We start from the raw sequence: 17,139 nt of genomic DNA, 5'->3' as shown, positions 1-17,139 counted from the left end.
AAACAAAGGGGCTACAGGCCCATGCACACCTGAAATCCAATAGGGCAGTCATTAAACTTTAAAGTTGCAAAATGGTCTTCTTTGACTCCATGTCTCACATCTGGGTCACATTGATGCAAGGAGTGAGCTCCCATGGGCTTAGGCAGCTCTGCCTCTGTGGCTTTGCATGGTACAGCCCCACTCCTGGCTGCTTTCATGGGCTGGAGTTGAGTGTCTGCAGCTTTTCCAGGTGCACAATGCAAGGTGTTGGTGGATCTATCATTCTGGGGTCTGGGGGATAGTGGCCTTCTTCTTACAGCTTCACTAGGCAGTGCCCCAGTGGGGTCTCTGTGTGGGGCTTCCAACCTCACATTTACTTTCTGTACTGCCCTAGCCCTAGCAGAGATTCTCCATGAGGGCTCTGCCCCTGCAGCAGACTTCTGTCTAGACATCAAGGCATTTCCATACATCCCTGAAATCTAGGTGGAGGTCTCCAAACCTCAAATCTTGTCTTCTACACACCCACAGGACCAACACCATGTGGAGGCTTCCAAGCCTTTGGGCTTGGACCCTCTGAAGCACTGGCCTGAGCTGTACCTGACCCCTTTTAGCCATGACTAGAGCGGCTGAGATGCAGAGCATCAAGTGTTGAGGCTGCACATAGCAAGAGGACCCTGGGCCCAGCCCAGGAAACTATTTTTCCCTCCTAGGCCTCCAGGCCTGTGATGGAAGCAGTTGCTGTGAAGGTCTCTGATATGCCCTGGAGACATTTTCCCCATAGTCTTGGTGATTAATATTTGGCTCCTCATTACTTATGCAAATTTCTGTAGCCAGCTCAAATTTCTCCCCAGAAAATGGGTTTTTCTTTTCTATCACATCACTAGCCTGCAAATTTTCCAAACTTTTATGCTCTACTTCCTTTTGAACATTTTGCCACTTAGAAATTACTTACACCAGCTACCCTAAATCCTTTCCCTCAAGGTCAAATTCCACAAATCTCTAGAGCTGGTGCAAAATGCTGCCAGTCTCTTTGCATGACAAGAGTGACTTTAGTTTCTCATCTCTGTCTGAGACCACCTAAGCCTGGACATCATTATCCATATTACCATCAGCATTTTGGTCAAAGCCATTCAACAAGTCTCTAGAAAGTTCCAAACTTTCCCACATCTTCCTGTCTTCTCAGCCTCCAAGTCTCTGTGAAGTTCCAAACTTTTCCACATTTTCCTGTCTTCTTCTGAGCCCTCCAAACTATTCCAACCTCTGCCTGTTACCTAGTTCCAAAGTTCATTCCACATTTTGGGGTATCCTTATACCAGCACCCCATTCTATGTGGTTCCAGTTTACTGTATTAATCTGTTCTCCTGCTGCTATAAGGACATATCTGAGACTGGGTAATATATAAATGAAAGAGGTTTCATTGACTCACCATTCCATAGGGCTGGGAGGGCCTCCGGAAGCTTACAATCATAGTAGAAGGGGAAGCAAACACATCCTTCTTCACTTGCAGCAGGAAGGAGAAGAATGTGAGGCAAGCAAAGGGGGAAGCCCCCTATAAAATCATCAGATCTTGTGAGAACTCACTATCATAAGAAAAGCATGGTGGTAACAGCCCCCATGATTAAATTACCTCCCCTGGGTCTCTCCCACAACCTGTGGTGATTATGGGAACTACAATTCAACATGAGATTTTGGTGGGGACACAGCCAAACCATATCAAATGGTTTTACTATCTGATCTGACTCTATGCCACTGCTTTATTCTCCTTTAATGTCATGTCTTTCCTTGCACGACATCCATTAATAACATTGAACTAATTTAACTTTCCAGCCTGAGTAGATATCAGTGACTATTAAGGAGTTCTCTTCCTCACCTTTCTGTTGAGCATGCTCCTATTTATTCCTCAAGACCCAATTTAAGGGTTTCTCCCCTGTGAGAGAGGTACGCAAGAACGACATAAGGAATAATGAAGAGTACTAACAGGATAAGAAAACTCCAGGAAAGACAAAAATAGGGAAGGCTCATAATGTCTAGAGTTGATAAATGATAACAGGTTTCAATTATGATACTATATTTCATGTTTAACTTCTATCTTTCACATACATTTTCGCTTCATGAAAATCATTTCAACCACTTTCTGACAGTGTTAAGAAACAGAGTCTTAAGCCTCTCAGGTTTGCAGATAATTACAAAAATGTCTCCAACTGTCAGGAAATTATGTTATCTGTCCATAAAAAAATTGTGAAAGGGGAGGGAGGACCGAGAAGTAAAGTTACAATGCACATTTGTTGGCAAAAAAGTAAAAATCAAATAAACAGATCATTGACTTAGAAACTTTTCTGTATTCAGAAATCAGTTAAATACCAGTTATTTATGATATGATATTACAGGCCCAAGGTTACTTCTAAAACTAAAATGTAAGACTTTACAACTGTTTTGGTTTTTGTTGTTTTTGAGACAGAGTCTCACTCTGTTGCTCAGGCTGGAGTGCATTTTCTTTTTCTTTTTGTTTGGTTTTTTTTTTTTGAGACAAAGTTTTGCTTTTGTTGCCCAGGCTGGATGGAGTGTAGTGGTGTAGTCTTGGCTCACTGAAATCTCTGAGGCCTCTTGGGTTCAAGCGATTCTCCTGCCTCAGCCTCCCAAGTAGCTGGGATTACAGGTGCCTGCCAACATGTCCAACTAACTTTTGTATTTTTATAGAGTCAGGGTTTTACCATGTTGGCCAGGCTGGTCCCGAACTCCTGACCTCAAGTGATCTGCCTGCCTCAGCCTCCCAAAGTGCTGTGATTACAGGTGTGAGCCACCATACCCAGCTGCTGGAGTGCATTTTCTTGGCTTACTGCAGCTTCTACCTCCCAGGCTCAGGTGATTCTTGTGCCTCAGCCTCCCAAGTAGCTGGGATTACAGGCATGTGCCACGATGCTAGGCTAATTTTTGTATTTTTAGTAGAGGGGATTTCACCAAGTTGACCAGGCTGGTCTCAAACTCCTGATATCAAGTAATTCACTTGCCTCAGCCTCCCAAAGTTCTGAGATTACAGGCATGAGCCATCGTGCCCAGCCAAGACTTTATAACTTTTGATGTGCAATAAAGCCAGGGTCTAGTCTGTCATTAGCATCCAGCAAAGTTTCATATTGTTTTGCTTTGCTTTGTTTGTATTATTTTTGTTTTATATTTATTTTGACCACCTAGCTTTATTAAGTTCTGAATGAAATAAATTATCTTGAAATACTACTATTTTGACTTTATGCCAAATGTTATAATATCTTAAGCCAAATGTTCAAACTTATCAAATGTTGTATCCATATTTCCAATTCAAACTCTACCATATGCTCAGAGTTGCAGCAGGACATATACTGCTTTTTAAAGGGCAACCTAAGAGTTATCTCAGTGGATAATTATGCTCTTTTGTGAAGTGAGGTAGGTCATTGTTGAAGTAGTTTCAAAGTCACTCTCCAAAACTGAAATACAGATGTGACATTTGGTAAATTTTCAGAACCTGTTGAAGTGTAACACCACAATTTTCTTCAAGAATACCAGTTTGCCAAAATTCCCTCTGTGCTGTGAAAAGGCTGCTAGAAGACCAATGATTTCAACTGTTCTGTTCAGCTTGATTACATTGGTGTGGTACCACTTATCTAAAGCTATTTTAAGCATCTTCTTGAATTACAGTAAGTTATATTGTAAATCTAATTACATTTGCCCACAGGGAAGTAAGTACATAAGAAGCCTGCTCTGTAATCTACTTAATAAAAGGCACTCCAGTTTTCTTCATAGCATTTATCAAAACTTGTCATTATACAGTTTGTTTATATATATATATATTTTTGAGTCGGAGTCTCGCACTGTCTCATCTAGGCTGGAGTGCAGTGGCATGATCTCGGCTCACTGCAATCTCTGCCTCCGAGGTTTAAGCAATTCTCCTGCCTCCACCTCCCGAGTAGCTGTGATTACAGGGGCCTGCCACCACACCTGGCTAATTTTTTTGGATTTATAGTAGAGACGAGGTTTCACTATTTTGTCCAGGCTGGTTTTGAACTTGTGACCTCATGATCTGCCCTCCTGGGTCTCCAAAAGTGCTGGGATTAAAGGTCTGAGCCACCGCGCCCAGCCTTGTTTATATTTCTAATGCCAGTCTCTTCCACTGTGACTTCCATGAGGGTATATGGGCGTGTTACATATGCAGTACCTAGCAGTGCCTAGAGGGCCAGTAAACGTTTGATGATTGAATGAATGAATGACCACGTAAGAGACAACTAGATTTATAGACATTTATGCTTGCCACTTTCAATCTGAGCAGAAAACATATAAGTATATTAGAGGCTCTTGGGGTCATAGTGCAGAGCAGTATAAGTACAGATTTTCAATTAGTTCTGTTATCAAAGACAACTGGATTGAGCTTTCTTACCCTCAGTTTCCTCATCTGTAAAATGTGAATAATTACATTGGAGTAAGTATTAAAGTTAATGCGTATGAAAGTATACAGCATAGTCCATGGCAGAAAGTAAAGTCTAAATCAAGTAATCAATATCATTTACTAATATTTTATACAGAATCTAAGTGAATTATATTAATCTAAATTATCCAAGTGCTTTTAAAATTTGACAACATAAAGGTATTCTGAAGATATACTGGCAGCGATAACTTATCAATAATTTATAGCACTAAAATAAACTTTCCAACATCCTTTGTGCCTGTATTCCCAATTATTATAAGGTTTTCCAACAAGCTACTTTCAACTAAATTTCAGAATTCTTTACTTAATTTCCAAATTCTTCACAACAATTATGGAATCTATCTCAATTGAGCTCCATAAAGGCAATCTTAATTCATGGTTAGTCAATTCTCTAGTCTAGATTGCATGTTCTTCTTCAGTCAATTTTTATTTCATTATTGCTCATACATTCTATAATTTGTACTATCACAGTGGAAAAAATCATCATCACTGTTATGCTCTCCTTTCTGGACTATACCTCCCTTGATGCTCTATCCTCTGCATGAAGAGTTATATCCATCTTGATTCTTAATTTTTATTCATCTACTAATGCAATGTACATTTACTGTGCACCATCTATAAGACAGGTACTGTGTTATACTTTAGAGTTATAAGGATTAACACATAAAATCCTTAGTATCAAAAAGGTCACAATCTAACAGGAGATGCAAATGGAGAAAGAGATAATTTTGAAAAATATGGTAAGCAAAGTAAATATATGCATGATTTTATGGAAACACAAAGAGAGAATATCTAATCACCCTGTGGTGAATGAAGGCCAGAAATAGGTTCCAGAAAAAAAGAATGGATAGAATTATTCTTAAAGGATAAAGAGGAATCAATAGGCTAAAAGGACTACAGGTAAGGAATTCCAAGAATGAGGGTCGAAATGAAGCTTGGAAACTTAGTGCATCTGTACAGGAAATGCTAATAGAGCAAATTCATTTTAAAACGCTTGTTAGATCATCAATGCAGTTCTCAAATTTTGTCTCCAGAATGTAAATGTATAAGAAAGGACTTAATTTAGATTTTGTTTAAATTAAAATAAATCAGCATTATAATTTTAAAATCAATACATTTATTTCTATAACACTAGATAAAGAAATTTTAGAAAACATATGGTTTGCTAGATGCTGTTCAGTGTTTCAGGGCACATGGATACAGTTTTGATATTCCAAAATGGTGAATTATTAGCACTACTGTACATCTTCCCAGCAAGGACACACTCTAAACTGCCTTACTAATGACATCTAGGAAAAGCCCATATTTTGACACAAGAAAGTGACACACATTGAAAAGTACAATGAATAATGGTTCGTTAAGTCCTAGATTGTAGAAGAGCATCAAATTGGCTCCCTTCTTTCACAAATGGAAAAAGTAAGAAACAGTGACATCCAATAAAGTTAAGCAACTCTCCCCAACTTAGAAATATCCAAGTAAAGTGAGTCCCTTTATTGTAAATATTAGGAAAGTTACAAAGGCAATATTTTGTACAACAGACTAAGTTTGTTTCTATGCTGATGGGTTAAAACAAAATAGACTAAGTTTGTTTCTATGCCGATGGGTTAAAACAAAATAGCCCTAGAAACTATTGCACAATTATTGTATATATTTGTACCCATCAAAAAAGTACTGGCTTATAAATAAACTATTTTTATATCGTATCATGGCAGAAACTTCACTTTCTGTTCAGCAGAGTAACCCCATCAAAAGCGAAGTCAGTTCTAAGAATGGTTTTTGAATGAATGAATAAATGAACGCCTGCCACGTATAAGAACAGACTCTGGAGAATTTGGCAGCAAATGAATGCACAATGTCTCCAGTAGGGAATAAAGACACATTAAAAAGATCGCTTTGTATCAATTAAATTTAAAAAGGATTATAAGAATAAGATGTGGTGGAAATAGGTTCTTTAGCTTGTGTGACCGAGGAGGTCTCTGGGATGGAAGAGTTGGTGACAGGATAGAGATTTACCTAGGTAACTACTTTGTATGTGCTATTTCGTCCATTTCTCACTACACCATTTCCTGGCAGCTATCACATTTCCAATTTACAGATAAAGCTTAAACAGTTAAATAATATTTTTCAAATAATATTTATGTATATACATATAAATATATATATGTATAACTTTTTTTATTTTTTTATACAAATGTTGCCTTCAATGTTTTGTCCCACTAGAAACCTTTTTAGGGATTCAATTTACCCACATAAGTCATTTTTAATACATGCAGTTCTTCTAAAAAAAAAACCTATATGGCCGGAGTGGTGGCTCATATCTGTAATCCTGCACTGCGGGAGGCCAAGGCAGGCGGATCAGGAGGTCAGGAGATTAAGACTATCCTGGCCAACATGGTGAAACCCTGTCTGTACTAAAACTACAAAAATTAGCTGGGCATGGTGGCGTGCACCTGTAGTCTCAGCTACTAGGGAGGCTAAGACAGGAGAATCTCTTGAACCCAGGAGGCAGAGGCTGCAGTGAGCCGAGATCATGCCACTGCACTACAGCCTGGTGACAGAGTGAGACTCCATCTCAAAAAAAAACAAAACCCTATATGAGGCCAAGTGCAGTGGCTCACGCCTGTGATCCCAGCACTTTGGGAGGCCAAGACAGGTGGATCACGAGGTCAAGAGATGGAGACCACCCTGGCTAAGACCCCGTCTCTACTAAAAATACAAAAACATTAGCAGGGCATGGAGGCATGCACCTGTAGTCCCAGCTAAGGGAACTTTAGCAAAACACGAAAATATTTTCTTTTTTAAAATTTTTTGGAAAATATATTTAGAATACTGAACTCTTTATCAGGTTCCCAAGATGAAAGGTGAGTATTTTCAGTTGTTAATACATGGCAACAGTTGTTTTCGATAGGGGCTGTGAACAACTTCCATTGTATCTGTCAATCAAATGGTTAAAAAAGGAAAAAGTCATTGAAAAAAAATCCTACACAATTGGAAACACTTGGGATAATAAATGGTTTTAGTAGTCAATGGTGGCATGGTCTTCTTGTTATCTTGGTAGATAGAATTCAAGACTATTTTAAGAAAAGCACTACTTTTTTTTCAGAATATCAGGTATCTAATTTCTCAGAGCAACCAAAAGTAACCATCCTAATGCTTGGAAAAGTAAAATTCTAAATTATATTTTCTCTGAGGGGGCAAAAAGTTCAAGTTAACACAAGAATTAATTTCAAATGATAAAACAGGAACATTCACCAAAATTTAAATAAGACACATAAGTTCTAATCATGAAATGTCCCCCAAAAGTCAAATATTAAAAGCATAAGAGAAAACTGGAAATTCCCTTTTGTTCTGCTTACTAACTGTGTAAGTCCAATGTCTTTTTTGTTTCTAGCAGCATTCCTGAGTTTCCTTACGATCATTTAGATTTGGTATGTGGCTGAGAAATAGTTACAACTGTTAATGCTGCTGCAAGTACTGGGGAGGTGGCATGCCTTGAGGGAACATGGAGCTCTGTACTCCCACCCATGCCGTGTCCTGTGCCTCTCTTCCAGGTGACTATTTCTGTGTTATATTCTTTATAATAAGCTGGTAACTATAAGAAAATGTTCCCCTGAGTTCTGTGAGCTGTTCTAACACTTTCTGAACCTGAGGAAGGAGTTGGAATCCCCAGTTTGTGGCCATGTTGGACAGAAGTTGTGGGTAATTTCGGGACATACTACACGTGATTGACATCTGAAGTATAGAAATGTATTGTGAGACAGAGCCCTTAACCTGTGGAGTCTGCACTAACTCTGGGTCATGAGTGTAAGAACTGAGTTAAATTGTAGGACACCCAGTTGTATGAGACAAAATTGGAGAATGGTTGGCAAGTGAAAAATTATCACATATTTGGTGTCGGAAGGGTTGTGTATGTGTATGTAGATAAACAGTAGTTGGCCAGGTATGCTGGCTTATGCCTGTAATCCCAGCACTTTGGGAGGCCAAGCTGGGAGAATCACTTGAGCCCAGGAATTGAGACTAACCTGGGCAATATCGTGAGACCCCCATTCCTACAAAAGATAGAAAAAAACTGGCCAGGCATGTTTGCTTGCATCTGTGGTCCCAGCTACTTGGGAGGCTGAGGAGAGAGGATAGCTTGAGCCCAAGGAGTCAGAGACTGCAGTGAGCTTTGACTGCATCACTCTACTCCAACCTGGGCAACAGAGTGAGATCTGGTCTCAAAAACAACAACAAAAAAGAAACAGTGGTTTTCTTTTCTCTTTTAATCCCTTGGTTATACAGCATGACTTCAACTCCCTCATTGTTTTTGTTTGTTTGTTTGTTTAAGACAGAGTCTTGCTCTGTTGCCCAGGCTGGAGTGCAGTGGCGTGTTCTCAGCTCACTGCAACCTCTGCCTCCCAGGGTCAAGCGATTCTTCTACCTCAGCCTCTCTAGTAGCTGGGACTACAGGTGCGCGCCACCACATCCAGCTAAATTTTGTACTTTTAGTAGAGACAGGGTTTCACCATATTGGCCAGGCTGGTCTTGAACTCCTGATCTAGTGATCTACCCGCCTTGGCCTCCCAAAGTGCTGAGATTACAGGCGTGAGCCACCATGCCCAGCCAACTCCCTCATTGTTATGAAGAGTTTTATGTTGCAGTTTTATGTTGCTTTTGTGTTTGTTTTATTGCTTATAAACAGTAATATCTGTAAAAACATTATAAGGGGAGGAATAAGAAAGGAGCAAAACAATGCACTGTTTTGCATCAAATAAAATTGATGAAGTAAACTAAAAAATGATTTTCAGAATAGAGAAGGATAAAGCCAAAGAATGATGTTAACAATTACAAGAGTGTTAAGAAAAATTACCTCTCAACTCCTGAAACAGGTGTTGAAATTGCTAAAAAAATAAAAAATAAAAATAAATTTAAAAAACTTTGAAAAACATAATCTCTGGCAGAAGACTTTCCTATACAGTAAAAAAAATAATAATAATAATCAATGCAATTCTAAAGGGTTATTCAAGTCTAAAGCCCATCACCCAAAAAAATTATACAGTTTGCTCATTTATGTATTACTGAGTTGATATCTCCCAACAAAAAATAAAAACTGAATAGGAGTGGCAAGCTATTAAATTAGAACTTAATGTTTAAGAATTAACTATTCTGGCTCAAATCAGGTTCAACTACCAAGATACAATGCAACTCACATGTTAATAGTAAAGATGTAATAACCCATCAGGATAGATGAAAATACATAAACTTTTCTTATAATTTGATATTCGTATGTTCTTAGTATCATGTTTCCTGTATTAATCATAGGCCAAAATAGCTAACAGAGATTCTATTCTCCTCTGATAGAAACTTATAATAACCTTTTTCTAGAATATTACTATGTAAGACATTTGAAAAATTACAATAGACTGGATAAAGTATTTCTAAAATGTTTAAATTCTCAGAGATATAAGAATTACTTGCAGAATATTTAAGATGTTAAAAGTCAGGTCTGTTTTCTTGGGTCAACCACTAATGAATTGAGTGAATTTGGAAAATTTAGTTAACCTCTAAAAATCAAATTTCCTTCATTTCTAAAATAGGAATATCTTGCAGTTCAGTGAAAGAATGAAAATGATATACTACTTTCAAGTAGCTTAGCACTTGAATGACACAGTCTTTTTTTATATACATAATTCAATCTCCATAGAGACTGTCAAAAATTGTCAATGCCGACTATATTTCAAGTCGTGATGGGGTATTGGGAAAAGTTTTCAGTTAGCAATAATCGCCCCTCGGATAAACCTCATTGGCTATGATACTGCCACTGCACAAAGCCTACATAGTCTTTTTTTTTTTTTTTTCAGAAAAAAAATAATTAAGTAATTTGAATGCAACAGGAAGCAATATTACTAAAAGCTTCATTTTAAAAAGTATTCCTTTGTCTAGAATTATATTTTACATAAAATAGAAAACACATGATTGGAAAGTAATAGCAACCAAAAAATTGCAATGACCAAGAAAATAGGATACATTTCTAATTATAGGTGTTGGGATTCAGAAGATAATATCGCAAAGTATGGAGCTTTAGCATGCTGAATACATTGAACTAAAGCAGGCTGGAAGGCATTGGAAGCAAGCTCTCTCTGAACCTCTTGTTCCCTCATGTCTCTTACCCTTTATGCCATGAAATGAGTCATAGAAATCAGAATTCCTGTTTCCCAAAGTCAGTCATAGAAACTAGAACTCCTCTCCTCCAAAGAAAGCCATAAAATCTAGAAAGTCACAACCTCCCTTCTTTCTTGAAGATTCTCATTCCAGAAAGATCTTACCTGGAAAAAAAGAATGCTACATAAATAGTCCAAGAAGAATCGAACAGACAGATTTTGCTGGGTTTTCCTCCTTCAGCCTATTGCCACTGCATTATATCCATAGTTTAATCTAATTATATTTCAACACAGCTGTCTATTCTTTATCGAACAGGTCTTAACCCATTTTGTACTGCTATAACATAAAACCACAGACTGGGTAATTTCCAAGCAATAGAAGTTTATCTGGCTCACTGTTCTGGGAATGGGAAGTCCAAGAGCATGATGCTGGCATCTGGAGAAGTCCTTCCTGTTGTATCATTTCATGGCAGAAGTCAGAAAAGCAAAAGAGCATGAAAGAGCAAGAAGGAACCAAACTTGCTTTCATAGCAAGCCAACTTTTGCAATCAATTATCAACTCACATGATAAGGGCATTAATTCACTCATGAAGGCAGAGCCCTTATGACCTAATCACCTCACAAGGCTCCATCTCTAAACACTGTTGCATTGGGAACTAAGTTTCCAACACATGAACTTTGGAGAACACAGTCAAATCACAGGAGAACCCAAACATAAAATAGACAGTTTTACCTGCATCTTTGGGTCTTCATTTCTGAAGGCTCCCATGTCACATAAAACTTTGATTAAATAAATTTGTCATGCTTTTCTTATTAACTTGTCTTTGGCTATGTGAGTGTTAAACTATTATGTAAGTCTAATGCCACTGATTGATGTACGAGAAAGGGTCTCACACCTTTCTACCCCTACAAAGGTGAATGCCAAAACAGAAAGAAGAGAAAGAAAAAAAAAAAAAAGAAACAGAATGATAAATGAGCAGAATGAGCAGGGAGGCCACTAGGAGACAGAGGTGAAAATGACTGGTCACTGTAAAACATCATATTATTAGATTTAAAACATTTGACAGAAAAAAATCCTTTTGTCCAAAAATGCATTTTACTAGTTTCTTTTGAGCTCTGGGCATGTAGACAGCACAAGACAGAATTTGAGAATAACACTTTGTGGTATCCTAAATGCATCTGCTTTTTAAACATTTAAATATTTGTGACAGGTTTCTTTCTTTCCCTTTCAATGTGCACAGGAAAGGAGCAGCAAAGGGACTGCTTCTTTTATCAAAAGCAGTCAGAGGCTAAAGCAAAGATCATCTTTCTACTAAGCCAGAATAGAAAGCTAGATTTACATTTGAATCACGTGACATGGTGACAGTTTCTTTTTTAATAATCAAAGAGTGGAAGCTGACTATTCTTTAAAGAAATGAGCTAAAAGGTCAGAGGTATTTGACTTCTACAGGCCCATAATGGAAATAAAAACATAATTTTCTAAGTTACGGGAAATCAGGAATTATTTTCTCATAATCTACATACTATATGAAAAATAACATGTCAAGTTGATAGGCTTAAGGATTAGCATCTGGATTATCACAGAGTGTCCAGCACTACATAAAAATGGTATAACACTGGAATTTCTAATCTTAAAGTCATGTAATCAAATTCATCATACATATCCAAACGTATGTGCTACTTATTGTTTCTCCAGTTGAATTTGTCCACCACTCTTATAATTCTGAAGTTGCAATATCTGATAATAAATTTCTATTCTAAAATATATTAGGCATGGTGGTGCATACCTGTAGTCCCAGCTACTTGGGAGACTAAGGGAGAGGACTGCTTGAGTCTGAATAGTCAAGGCTGCAGTGAGCTGTGATTGTGCCATTGCACTCCAACCTGGGCAACAGTGAGACCCTGTCTCAAAATAAATAAATAAATAAATAACTTCTTATTTTGTGCATATGTTTTTGTCATTAAATGTAAAAAAAGTATGTTTCCTGAACATTCTACATAATAATCAGAAAAGACCTAAAATACTTTCATTCCATACATTACAAAAAGAGAATGATAATTTAACTTCAATTTTCAATGATAAAATTTTTCTACATTAATGTTTTCCTCTTTGTTTCTTGACATTAATGCTGGGAAAAATAAGTTCATCCTAGGGAAACAGAAAGAGTTCTTATTCAATTTCTTCAAAATATCATAAGTGTAAAAAGGTATTAAATTAGAACCTACATAGTTTTGATCATTTTATCTCATGAGTTCATGAAGTTTCAGTTTCCTTTATTTGAAGATTGGTTAGTCAGTTTCTAATAGAAAAAAATAAATAAAAATGTAAGAAAATAAAAATTCACATTCAGCATATTCTACACAGTTTTTTTAAGTAAGTGCATTTAATAGAAATAGAAATTGGTGAAATAACTGTTTAAATATTTAAATATGTACTAAAACACAAATACTTCTAAGTATGCACTTAAGATGACTCTGAATACTACTGATTTCTAGCATGTCATTATTAACAGACATAAACAACAAAAAAAAGCACTTTTGAGTATTTAAGAGTTTTTAAGTGCAGTATATACTCTACCTTCCTCTGAAGAAGAGGGAATTGGTTTTTTTCTGATGGACAGATAAATCAAGTCAGAAATATCCCCTCTGCCACCTCTGGGCTACACAGGAGTCTTGTCAAAATAGAATCCATCTGAAGTATAGACAGGTTTTAGGAAATTACAATGTAACTCCTTACCAAACCTTCATAGAAAATACTATTGTATAAGTGATACTTGGATTTTCAAACAGATAAAATGATTTTCAAACTGCTGAAAAATCCATAAATTTGTTTCTAGCTTATTAAGTAGAAATAAAAGGGTTCAAGTAATTAGTAAAGGACATTTTAATATTCTAATGGCAAAAGCATTAGATTGTGTCCTCATTTATTGCATTGCATGATTTGTAATATGTTCTATCATAAGCTCACTTTGTATATAAAACTGAGGAATTTGTTTCAGCCAGCTTTCCAATGGAAAGAGAATTGAGGAAATAAGTCAACAAGGCAATCAATGTTAATAAGGGGCAGAAATTCAAGCTCCAATAGCACATTTTGTACCTGGATATAGCAGAGAACTTTCCAATTAGGGCCAACAAGTAGAAAGCTGATAACTCCAAGCTGAGATTTATACGGAAAGGTCAGCAGCATGTAATGAGAATTTGGAGCACATACATCCAGCTGTAACACCTTTAGTATAAGTATAGTTTCTAATGGCAAAAGCTAATGGCTGCATGACGATAATAAATAATGGGGAGAGAATATTCTAGCCTTAGGCCTCAGAAAAGAGAACTGTGGTGGCATTATACAATTTTCACTAACACTAGATGAAAGACTATTCTAAAGGGGCAGTTGCATTCTCAATTGCATAAGCTAAACTAGAATGTGGAAACCATAATAGGCAAGAAACAACATTTCCCTGAATTCCATCCTCCCATTCTTTTTTCAAATATAATTTATGTCTAGGAATATCCTTGCAGGAAAAACAAAAGAAATAAATCACTGCCCACTTTTCTGTCTCCCACTGTAGAGCATTCAAGATAAATTGTTTTAATTGACAAAAATTCTCTACTTGGCCAAACTTTACTCAGACTCTTAAACTTTCTCCTAGGCCCATCTGTGCACATTCTTGCATAATCCAGTTTTAGCAAAGACCCCTGCTAAGTCGCTTTAGCAAGAACCGTACTTCTTTGATATAGGGTTGCCCTAGGTATCTAAGCAAGTTCTTCCATCCTCCATCATCCCTCAGGTGATATCTGATCACCTTGGCCTATCTTTAGTAAGAATCTGGTTAAGGTTGGTTTGGCTGGAATCCCCCTTATCCCCAAAATTTCCTCTTAGTAATTTTCCACCTAATAATCCCTACCCTGCTCCTTGGCTATGAATTCTCACTTGCCCATGCCGTATTCAGAGTTGAGCCCAATCTGTCTCCCCAACTCTAACATACAGTTGCAATGGTTTCCCATATCTACGGTGATTATATTGAATAAAGTCATTGTTACCAAGCTTTAACAAGCATTATTGAATAAGTTTTTCCTTTACCAAAATAAACAACACTTAAAAGCAGTGGAATTTATCTGGCACTTATTGTGTACCTACCAGTATAATCTCAGTGTGCTCATAATGCACACAGTGTGCATGGCGCTACCACCTGGAAGTACTCTGCACAATACACAAGGCCATCTACAGGCAGACCTGAAGTAGTATTTAAGAACAAGGACTCCAGAGTTAGCAGATTTGGAATCAAGTGATCCTAACCATGTGATTATGGACAAGATAATGAACCAGATTGTTTTAGTTTCCATATCCATAAAATAGGGATGATGTTATTAACCATCACTTAGGGTTACTAAGGATTAAGTGCAGATAAAGTATACAGCACAATGCCTCCAGAAGTCAGTGAGTGATACAGTTTGCCTCTGTGTCCCCACCCAAATCTCATCTCCAATTGTAATCCCCACTTGTTGAGGGAGGGAGTTGGTAGATCACAGTGAGGTTTCCCCGATGCTGTTCTCATGATAGTAAGTGAGTTTTCAGGAGGTCTGATGGTTTAAAAGTGTGGTACTTCCCTCAACTCTCTCTCCTGCCAACATGTAAGACGAGCCTTGCTTCCCCTTCACCTTCCACCATAACTGTAATTTTCCTGGGGCCTCCCCATTCATGCAAAACTGTGAGTCAATTAAATCTCTTTTCTTCATAAATTACCCAGTCTCTGGTAGTTCTTTATAGCAGCATAAAAACAGACTAATACAGTGAGCTATTAAGCTGAATGATTTAATTTGTTGTTATTATCATTTGCCAACTTTTGTAGTAAGTGTGGCAGAAAAATGAAACACCATGCTGGGTGTCACATCACTGAATGTGAAACACCTAGAACTGTAGAGATTGAATTCTATTGCTAAACGTTAAGTAACAATATCTCTCTTATTTAAACCGTAGATCACATACAATACAAAGTGGCTTTGTGATCTCATATAAACTGATATGATTAGTAGTCCATTAGTGTCTCATGTATCTGTGATTTTGGCAGTCTCACTGCACAAATTGCAGTTTCCCAAGTATCATAGCTTCCCTCAAAACCCAAGAAAATAAAATAGTGTACGGTGGGTAGAATTGAAATTAGCAAATACAAATAGCACAAAGAAGTCTTAACCAAGAAGACTGTCTAATTTTGTGTAATGAAAATAAAGTACAAGCACATGGCAGATTTTTGAAGCATTTTTACAAGGATCAGAAAAATATAATTCAAAATCTTGTCATATCCACTCCCAGATGAACATCAGAATTATTATTCTTCAATGCAGCCAAGGCCTAGAAGTCAGGCATATTATTAAGAGCAGAATGGATACCTCATCTTTTGATAACTTTCACATAATCCCCAGTTCTCCCTAATGCAACACTCATCAGCCCATTAATTCACAACAGTTTCTTTCCACAGCTCTCTTCAATCCCTTCTTCCCCAAGTGTGTCTCAGACACTCATACACTGCCCAAAGTATACCTGTATTTAATTGCTACTTTGAATACAAAAAAGATTACACTGCTGGCTGCTCCTTTTGTCATTTTACAAATAAAATAAATATGCTGAGTTACTCCAGTTGGATAGCAGTTCATCTTAACTGGGGTAATACCGTCCCTCAGAGGATATTTGCCAAGGCTTGGAAACATGGCTTTCACAATTCGGAGAGTGCTACTGGCTTCTAGAGGACAGAGGTAGGGCCAGGACTAGAGCAAGGTACGGAAGGTGCCTAGGGCTCAGGAGTTAAGGAGGCATTAAGTGTTGTGCAAGTACAGGATTAAATTTACAAACCACAGAGAATGAATGCCTCCTGAGATACTGTGCCCCAGCTGCCTCCCTTACCCAACCCTAGTCCCAGAACTGGGTAGAGGCCAGGGATGTGGCTAAACCTCCCCCATAAAAGGAAATATCTCATCCAAAATATTCATAGTGCTGGGATTGAGAAATCCAGGCAGGTTTTAAAAATCTAAAGAACATAAGGGTTAGAAGCTTTCAATTCCCTTTCTTTTGCACCACTTTAAGTAACAAACCTAAAATCATACTTCATTAAAAGTACATAAAAGTAGGGGCCGGGCGTGGTGGCTCACGCCTGTAATCCCAGCATTTTGGGAGTCCAAGGCAGACAGATCACAAGGTCAAGAGATTGAGACTATCCTGACCAACATGGTGAAACCCCGTCTCTACTAAAAAATACAAAAATTAGCTGGGCACGGTGGTGCGCACCTGTAGTCCCAGCTACTCGGGAGGCTGAGGCAGGAGAATTGCTTGAACCCAGGAGGCAGAGATTGCAGTGAGCCGAGATTGTGCCACTGCACTCCAGCCTGGAGCCTGGCGACAGATTGAGACTCTGTCCCAAAAAAAAAAAGTACATAAAAGTAAAAGCAGATCAAATTCTAGCATTTAAATTTAATCTTCTTTATTCCTATTTACATTGTCTATAGTGAAGTTAAATTAATTCTACCCTTTCCTTTCTGTTCCATCTTCCTTCTACTAGTATGTCATTTACTTATCCC

The 17,139-nt window shown here is 37.6% G+C and overlaps 1 protein-coding gene and 1 non-coding gene across 3 annotated transcripts in view; both read right to left on the bottom strand.

The window, feature by feature from the left end:
* SLC16A7 (solute carrier family 16 member 7) overlaps nt 1-17,139 on the bottom strand; it is a 177,234-nt gene that overhangs the window by 123,478 nt on the left and 36,617 nt on the right. The gene's annotated exons all lie outside the window — the stretch shown is intronic.
* Nucleotides 10,107-10,244, bottom strand: LOC135275582 (U4 spliceosomal RNA). The gene has a single exon (XR_010343196.1). It is a non-coding gene; the product is annotated as a U4 spliceosomal RNA (small nuclear RNA).

This window comes from Aotus nancymaae, unplaced genomic scaffold, assembly GCF_030222135.1.
Source record: "Aotus nancymaae isolate 86718 unplaced genomic scaffold, 86718_ANA_hifiasm-v0.15.2.pri h1tg000016l, whole genome shotgun sequence".
In the NCBI taxonomy this organism is placed as follows: Eukaryota; Metazoa; Chordata; class Mammalia; order Primates; family Aotidae; genus Aotus; species Aotus nancymaae.
The sequence above is the reverse complement of the archived record's forward strand: the minus strand, read 5'-3'. Positions and strand labels throughout refer to the sequence as shown.